The sequence below is a fragment of the Leptonotus elevatus genome, chromosome 7 (assembly GCF_054856555.1).
Source record: "Leptonotus elevatus isolate MCC_2025b chromosome 7, RoL_Lele_1.0, whole genome shotgun sequence".
In the NCBI taxonomy this organism is placed as follows: domain Eukaryota; kingdom Metazoa; phylum Chordata; class Actinopteri; order Syngnathiformes; family Syngnathidae; genus Leptonotus; species Leptonotus elevatus.
Genome location: NC_141245.1, coordinates 395324 through 405000, shown reverse-complemented (window position 1 = coordinate 405000; position 9677 = coordinate 395324). Strand labels below are relative to the sequence as shown.

Here is a 9677-nt window from a genome sequence, read left to right as displayed (position 1 = left end):
CATGCAGCGATGACACTTCAGACCATGACACTCCCACCATGCTTGACTGTATGGTGACTATTGGTGCAACGGATCACAAAAGTCACGGTTCGAATCGTTTTTCAGATCAGAAAAAAAGAAAAGAAAAATAGTACGTACTTCATAGTACTTTGTCTTCATTCATTTTGTAAAACTCTTTTTCCCATAAAAAATAAATAAAAATCAATTTAAAAACATAGCCGCTTAGGATTTAGTAACACAACCTTAAGTGCAATATGAGGAAGAAACATTCTTATTTTATACATGGTCCGTGTGTAATGGTTTAATGTTGTGTACCTAAAATCAAAACGGCTATGTTTGACATTTTGAGTTGAATGATTTTCTTTTTTAATGGTGTTTTATAAAATAAATGAAGACAACGTTCTATTTACCTTTTTTTTTTCTTCTTTTTTTTTTAAATAATGAAAAGACCTCAAGGTGCAATTTAAAGCACATTCCCTTCCTTTAAACATGGAGAGTGAATTACAAAGTAGCCTTGGTCCAGAATATTAAAGAAGAATTTATAGGTCGAGAGCCAGATCCACTCCTCAGGATGTTTTTTCTTACCTTTTTTGACTATTATTTCCTGTTAACTCATACCTTGGGCCATCACAAGTTGATAGGGACCACCCCCAACTCAGGGTCGTTTGGTCATAGGGGCCCAAAAACCTCTGGCGAAATTGTGTAATTGCAAATGACAAGGTACAGCAACTGCATCAATGGTCAGAAAATTCAAAAATTGTGCATGATGTATCCAGACACATGGGGAAACTAGCAGGAAAATAATCATGGGCTTCCTGTATTTAAATTTTCAAATATCACCCTCAACATACCCTAAAAGACCAAAACATTTCTCTCCGCCTGACAAATTACTATCAAAAGTGATCAATTTCAAAAATTTTATTTTACATTTCACTGCCTCAAATGTATATTAAAAACTCCCCACATTTCTAACCTTCAATTTAAGTCCAAGGTGAGCTTTTTATCTGGAGTATTAGAGCTATGACCGAAATACTCCACTGTACCTTAAATCAGAAAAAAAAATGAAAATTCTAGAATTACCATTTCATATGGGATTAAGCTGTTTTTCTGCATCTAAATAAAATTGTAAACAATATTTGAAACATGGGTTATGTAGTACTATGCTATCTGAGTGGAATAATGTTATGCCCCCAGGTGGACCAGGGTATCAATTCCCAATATTAAATATAATCACACAAAATCCGGGAACCATATAGGAGATTTAAAAATTAACAAGATCCTGACAAGGAATAAAAATGACTTTATATGTTTATATGGATTTCATCATCTGCTAAATCATCCTCATCTGTTTCCTCGTCTGCCAAGACATCGACAAGGGCTTTGGGGATGACATCACCCTCCATCCATAGTGGTTCTAACTGGCCAGTCTCTCTGTTCATGTGAAATCCATGGTCGAAAGGGGATGGCATCTCTGGGTAGTGCTCACGAGCCCTCTTCCAGACACATACAGTGCCTTGCAAAAGTATTGACCCCTTTGAGTTTTTCAACATTTTGGCATGGTACAACCACAAAAAAATAAATTTCACTGGAATTTTATGTGAAAGTTAAACACAAAGTAGCACACAATTGTGAAGTAAAACAAACTGCATATCTTATTTTAAACTTGTTTTACAACAAAAAAACGGAAAAGTAGGGTGTGCAAAAGTATTTGTCATTATCCCACCCCCTTTAATTGCATGTTTTACACTAGTTTACAAGTTGTCCTGAGGAATTGGAGCTCGTTAACAAGTGGATGCCTATTACGGTTACATGTTAACTAGTGAATGCAGAAACCCAGACTACACAACTACTTGCATTTATTTGGACCTTACAAGCTAACTAGTGAGGCTCAAAATGTTCACTAGTTAACTAGTAAATGCAGAGATATCCACTAGTTACACAAGTTGGGCTCATTATGATGCCACTTGTTAACTAATGAAACACGTGTTGTCCTACAAGTAAACTATCTGGGTACAGAGTGAGTAACTAGTAAACTGGTGACACAGGTTTTCTTATCACTAGTTTACTAGTAGAAGGTATTTTGTCTCACGTGTCGGCCTCAAGACTGAACTTGAAACTTTGACTGTGCAAGTTTCACACTAGTTAACCAGTCAAAATAATTACATTTCACTAGTTGACATGTTTGCCAGTTACAACACTTTGCAAGTTCACTAGTACGCACATCAACTGTGATTGTTGATTGTGTGATTCACTAGTTAACAAGTGAGGTCAAAACGAGCCCAACTAGTGTCACAAGTGGGTATATTTGCATTTACTAGTTCACTAGATCACATTTTGTACCTCACTAGTCAGCTTGTAAGGTTGGGAAGATCCCAACTAGTGTAACTAGTGGACATTCTATGCCTTCCTAGTTAACTATTAATCGATTTTAAACCTTACAAGTGAACCTCTAAGGTAAGAAAAAACGCAACTGGTGATACCAGTGGACATTCGGCCCTTACATGTCAACATGTAAAATGCAACAATAGACCATAGACATCTCTAATGCGACTCAAACGCCAACACGTTCACTAGTGGACTGCATGCAAATGAAGCAGGCAGGACAAGAACTTTGATTGGTCGATATTCAAATTAGGTGTCTTGAAGCTTTAACCCTTAAGTGCCTGGACCGCAATAACTCTAAAGAAAATAAACTGTATTTACAAAAAACAAACACACTAAAAATAACACATGCTTAATTAATCTCGCCCCCACCAGTAAACTCAGAAAGCATTGTGGCTGTTTTCAGTTTGTTTGTTTTATTTTTAAATAACTGGATAAGTACTTTTGCACTGTATAGATACAGTGCATAGACAGAGAGTGACCAGTGGGCTCAAATATGGACACTATAGTGGTGTCAGAAGAGACTCGAACTAGTGATGTAGCAGTCATTTTTGGACTTAACATGTACGCTCAATGTAAGCTTACTTGTTAACATGTAAGCTTACTTGTTACCATGTTTCTTTACTATATTTGTCAAGAATACCTATCATGTATAATTTTTTTAATTGGTATATATTAGCAACACACTTTCGATCGTTATCTAGACCATTCCATAAATGAACACCTCTTCGAGTGATACAATAGCTCTTCATGTTCGTACGAACACACTGTACATTAAAATTAAATGCTCCCCTTAGCATAGATTTACCCTCTCTGTAAGTAAACAGCTGTTATATTTTACTTGGAAGCTTGCTATTTCCTTTATATAATATTAATAGAGATTTAAGATTTATTTATTAGATCTTCAAGCTTTAATATTCTAGGAACAGTGCGTTTGTATTGGCCCTGAATCCGACATTGTGTGTAATCCTAATAGCTTTCTTCTGTAGTCTAAATAGCATTTCCAAGTTGGTTTTATAAGTATTTCCCCAAACCTCAATACAATAGCTTAAAAATGGAAGAATAAGTGAGCAATTAATTATGTGGAGAGATTTTTCTTCAAGCAGGTACCTGCATATACTCATAGCAATATTTTTTTCTAATTTAAAATGGATACTAAATTAATTGTGCTTCATTCAAATGACTTGTTGAAACAAAATAAAAACAGTAATACAATAGTAAAGCAGGTTTTTTTTCTATGTAGAAAATGCGGAGGCGGCCGCCACCACCTAATTTGCTCGCTGCCTCCAGCCTGAGCGACTGATACCGCTCAACACAGCCACAGAGCTCCACCTGTGTTGATTGAGCAACATATTTTAACTGCAGTTTCAGCGTTGCGCCATTATATGGAGGCGCTATATCAACAGCAGTGCACAGGAAAGACCTGAAGTAACAAGCAAAGAAGAAACTTTTTTTTTTTTTCTTATTTAAACTATTGTACCGAAAAAAGAAACAGATCACAGAGCAACTGTTGCACACGCCCACTTCCTGGTTGCAAAGCAGAGGACCGGTGGCTCCAGCCATCGACAAAGATAAAAACACAATAACAACACTAGAGCTGCGGGCAGCTATAAAGGGCCCTTGCAGCCCGGGCCACTTTGGGGTACATGCAGGTTGGGGTACTGGCACGTTGGTGTAGTGGCACATTGGAAGCAGAATTTCGTTGAAAATGGCATGATAAACCTTTACATATGGAATTTTTTTTGCCAGGTGTAATGAGTATATAAAGCTTTTTGGTCAATGATAAGACCCTCAAAAATCAGCGTCCTATTTTATTTTTGGGCAATGAGTTTCCCCCATTGGTATTGTGTGTGTATATATACCATAGTTAGTTTTACTCATAGCACAATATTGCTTTTATTGTCCATAGAGGGCATACAAAATAAATAAGTATATAAGTACATATGTATGGTTTGTTCTGATGTCACTGAACATTTTGAGTGGTAGAAAGTAAAAAATATATATTCATAAATGACTTAGTTATCACACTTACAAAGAGTATCACAAAATACCTCGTGCGTCATAATTTTTTGTTGTTTACCCAAGGGCTAGGTGGCGCTTAATTTATAACTGTGACTATTGTCATAAAGATACCTTCAGGTCGTGACTATAAACATACAAGTGAAGTTTGGGATTTTTTGGAGCATGTACCGGGGAGTTATTGCGTATTTTGTCTTTCATAGCGAAGGAAATATGAAGCACAAAATATGATGCCCCGCCCCTGTCATATAGTATTTAGAAAACTCAAGATTTCCCCCCCCTGTTGATGGCCCAGGTCTTGACATGGTCCAGGCCAAGATTGAAGTCAATTGGATCAAACGTGTAGGAGAAATGAGCAAGAGTATGCCCCCTGTAAATGTTCAAAAATTGGCAAAAATTGTACATTAAAAAAATCGTAGTTCACTTCCTTTTCATTTAAGCATATGGGTCCAATAAACTTTTTTTGTAGGTCTTGGGCTGCCTCAAATACCAAAATGTTTTCGTAGATCTTGCTTAAACGTACAACCGGGGCTGCTTCGTTAACATTTTTTTAGGGGGAGCTAGTGAGTAATTTTTGTAAAAATCGCACAATACACGACAAAATATTGCTCATTTTGCGAGGCCAGATGTGTGTGCCAAGTTTCATGAGTTTCTTTGCATGTTTAGGCCCTCAAATTTGGCGTTGTTTTCTTGATAAACAATACCTTGCCACGCCCACAGCGATTCGCAAAAACTCACAAACTTTATGACATTATGAAGGCCTAAACACTCTTCTCAGCAAATAAGAGGTAGATCCAGTTAACGTGGTCGGAGAAAAAAGTTGAAGAAAAAAAAAAAATTGCCAGTAGGTGGCTCTATCAGTACGAATAAATATAAGTTAGTAAATGTATTCAGACCTGGACTGTCATCAAATGTATGAAATTTCAAGAAGATAGGATCATCTGGGTAAAGTTAACGCAGCTTTTATTTTCACGGTGAATCATCAGACTTTGCGGCACCTTAACGGCCACGCCCTTTGGCGAAATGTTACAATATTCAGTGTGGAGCATGATCAACATCTTAAGACTTTTCTAACAAAATTTCAACTGGATCCCTCAAACACGCCCGGCACAATAGATACAAATGTAAAGTATGACATTTTTTGTCACCACTAGGTGCCGCGACATGTATAACCAAATATTATCATATAGATGTTTTCAGGCTGTGGCTATTAACTCTTTGACCGCCATAAACGTTATAAAACGTTTAGCATAAACCTAGGGAAGGGCGCCGAGGACGTTAAAAGACGTCCCCTATGTTTTTTTTTTTTTTTTTTTGAAAACGGGTGCAGGAAAGCCTTGGGCAGCTGTGCTGAAAGTATCAGGCAGATCTGATTAGTAAAAGACTCGTTTTGGCCCCTAGAGGGCAGCGATGACTCTCTTTGCACAAGGTTGGATGGGCCGCCCACCGTGGGCGTCAGTAGAAGACGTGAGGCGGAGCTAGAGTGTTGAGGAGACATGGCTGAATAAGCCACAATGGCTGACCAAGCAACCGGTTGCAAGCAGCTCACGCTTGAGCATTTTTTTCAAAGACGGAAAGCATCAATCAATACTAAAAAGCGCATTGATGTCGACGATGATGATGACTCCGAGCTTGACGCCAAAGTTGGAAGCCTTGACGCGACTGTTATGATCACGTAGTAAGCCTCACCGGCTAAGCGCGGCTAGCGCGGCTAGCGCTGCTAAGGCCGGAAAACGCGCACAATAACCAACCGGGTACTTCTACACAATCGGACATTCGATCGGGCGATGGAGAGTTGGCATCGACTAATGCAGATTGATGATGATGATGATGATGACTCCGAGCTTGACGCCAAAGTTGGAAGCCTTGACGCGACTGTTATGATCACGTAGTAAGCCTCACCGGCTAGCGCGGCTAGCGCGGCTACCGCTGCTAACGCCGGAGCTTTCACATGCGGACATTTTGTCGGACAATGAAGAGTACCCCGAGTCCAATGCATATTCATCGGAGGAGCGGGTACAGTCTGATCACGGAGAAGACACTGTTTCTGGACTACGATGCCACCATGAATGGGGTAGATAAAATGGATCAGAACATCTCTTACAACCCGGTGTAGCAACTGAAGGACACGAGGAAGCGAGACGTAACGAAACCGTAGCATGATCCTGATATTAGACTTGATGGCAACACACACTGCAGTATATACTTGCTATTCCCCGGAAAAAACGGCCTGCAAGAAAGTGGAGCACGCGAAGAGGCAATCTGTTGTGCAAATGCTGTTGCGTCTCCTTGCACGCAGGAGAGTGTTACAAAAAGAAAAACTCGTTGAAACATCCACATATTTGTAAATAGCACCACAGTTGCACACATTTGTAAATAGTTTGCCAAATTGTTGTCAAATTGTTACACTGTTGAATGTAAATAAACGTATTTTGCTATCAAAAAACACTTTTTCATTCTTGGTGGTAGTGTTTTATAGAAGTAAAGCACTATTTAGGTGTTTGTGGCATCATTCATGGACAAAAAGAAGTGTAAAATTCACTAGAATGCATGAAATAATATCGTTTCACTAAAAGCTTGATTTCTCCGTATTTTGGTCCAAAACAGGCGAAATTGGGTCAAACTAACCATTTTCTATTGTTGATTACTAAAGAACGGAATAAGGTAGAAACAAACTTTTTTTTCTGATGAAAGATGAAAGTCCAATCTTTCATTTGGTAGTACGTGTGTTTCCATAGTCCAAACAGAACATTTTCTGTGGACCTTGAAAGATCAGTCAAAATGCTTAAATCGGCTGGCACTGACGGCATCCCTTTTCTGAAAACGTCTGGCAGTCAAAGAGTTAAGATGCATGAGAAGTTTGGGATTTTTTGGAGCTTGTACATCGGAGTTATTAAGCATTTTCTCTTTTTGATGAACTAAATATTAAAGGCAAAATTTGAGGCCCCGCTCCCATCATATAGTATTTCAAAAGGTCAAGATTTTCCCCCCAGTTGTTGTCCCAGGTCTTGAGTTGATGCATGCCAAGTTAAAAGTAAATCGGATGAAAACTGTTGGCAAATGGGCAAAAAGAATGACCACAGTTGAATGTGCAAAAATGGGCCAAAATTGGACATTCAAAAATTCATAGCTCACTTCCTCACTACATTTTAGGATATCGCTTCCACTGACTTTTTTTGTGTGTCTCGGGGCGCTTCACGTGCCTGCCAATTTTCGTAGCACTCGATCAAACGTGCCAGGATTGGTGCATATGTTTCCACGCTAGAGGGCGCTATATGTTGTTATGTTGTTATGGCAACTTCATAATATAAAATTTTTCGCCAAGCCCGAGGAGTGGATCCCTCAAACGGGCTCGGCACAATAGATAAAAACGGGATATCGGTACCAGTACCGTACCTCGATATTTTGGCGTCAAAAAAGGCTCGGTATCATTTTTTTCACTCTTTCAGCGTGTGTGCGAAAGCGTGCAGGAAGATGGCTTCACGCACTGAAGCGCTCGCTGGACGTGCACTCCTCGTTGAGAAGTATTACGCGCTAATTAAGGCTCCACGGGAGCACGCAAGCAGTGGAAGCCACGCGACAACATTGGCATTGCCTATGCATGTTTTCAATAAACACATGAAGAACACACGTGTGGTTTTCAATTTTCAGTTTTAGAAATGTTTTGTAACAAGATAAAATGTTTTTCGCGGAGAAGCAGAAAAAAAAGCAGCAATCATTCCTGCAGTTGACTCAAGGTGCGTTCAATTAACAGGCACACAGTAGGAAATCACAGTTATGCATAAAAAAAAGCTCAGACAACTGACAAAGCAACAGACTCAGGTTGTGACGCATTTTTGACACTTCCCTTAAAAATGATTGGAGTGTAAATTATTTTGTTCCCAGTTTGTAGTATTTGATTACGCATTCGACTAATTGGGACTGGAATGGAGAAGAGCAGAGACACGCACGCACACTCAAGCAACGTTACATTGAGTCATTGGAGTGCCACTGTATTGCCAATATAAAAAACGGATGACATCAAATGCAGTCAAATACAGTACTTCAAGAATATGGCATGCAATGTGAAAGCACCATACAGTATAAATGTAAATATATACAGTATGTACATAAATTAACATGCATGCATCCCAATATTTTGAATTAATAATATATAAAAAATAATAAGTTCTTTTGTCAGTTTTAATTTTGCTGCTTTTGCTGATGTTTTAGAGTTTTGCCGATACCGTTTCAGTACCGGTATCGATGTATTTTATGCAAGTATAGTATCAAAGTCAAAGCTTTGGTATCATGACAACACTATATGCTCCTAAAATGTTAAATTTGGGGTTACCGCGCTGCTCGCAAAAAATGTTAGTCTGCACTCTGCAGCCCTGATATATGTGCTAGAAATCATCAATCATCATCAATCAATCAATCAGCGAGTCTGCCCACTGGGAGGGGCCGCCGCATTGCTGAGGAGTGTCCCAAATTGTCCCTCAGAAATGGCCGATAATGGTATCAGTCACCGCCGTGAGTACCGATACCTTAGAATAAGACTGGTATTGGCACCGAAACCTGGTATCGGCAGTCACCCATCATAGTCAGTATGGTACCACCTCTGCCTCAATTTGAGCCAGGAAAAACTCTGAGTAAAGTGCACACCCAAGCCATTTTCAAAAGTGGTGCTTCCTTGATTTAGCTTGTGCAATAGCAGTTACTATATGTTCAAGATTCAGTGATCTTCTCACTCTGTGCTCGATTGAAACCAAAGCCAGCCCTGAAAGTCTCTCCTAACACAAAAAAAAAAACAACAACTCTTACTTATTATTACACTCACCACTGTTGTTTTCTTTTCTCTTCTCCCCCCCCCCCCTTTTTTTTTCTCAGTTTTTCACTCTCAGCTCCTTCATCTTGTCAGTCTTGTCGGAGAATCTCATGTCACCCTATTATTTGTTTACACTAGCGCACGCAAGCTGTGACTCTGGAGCACCAAGTGGGGGAGGGGCGAGTTTGGCTCGAGCGGCCCCTGTATGGAATTTGAGACAGTCGATTGTCATTGCATCTTGGCACTCCTAATGTGAAAGAACAAGATGTGCTTTTTTATGAAATCTGTTGGCCCTCTGGGGGCCCCTCTGACTAGGATGCCCCAAGCAATTGCCTGGTTTGCCAAATGGGAAGCTACGTCTCTGTCAAAGATGCTAACAATGGGACCCACTGCCTCCCTGTTTGACAATCAGCAATAAAGGTTGGAATTATAGGGTTGGATCACCAAATGATGCCAGAGCGCGGCCCTT

General features: G+C 39.5%; 1 protein-coding gene across 1 annotated transcript in view; it reads left to right on the top strand.

Annotated features, from left to right (window-relative positions):
* Nucleotides 1-9677, top strand: part of appbp2 (amyloid beta precursor protein (cytoplasmic tail) binding protein 2) — a 105555-nt gene that overhangs the window by 7020 nt on the left and 88858 nt on the right.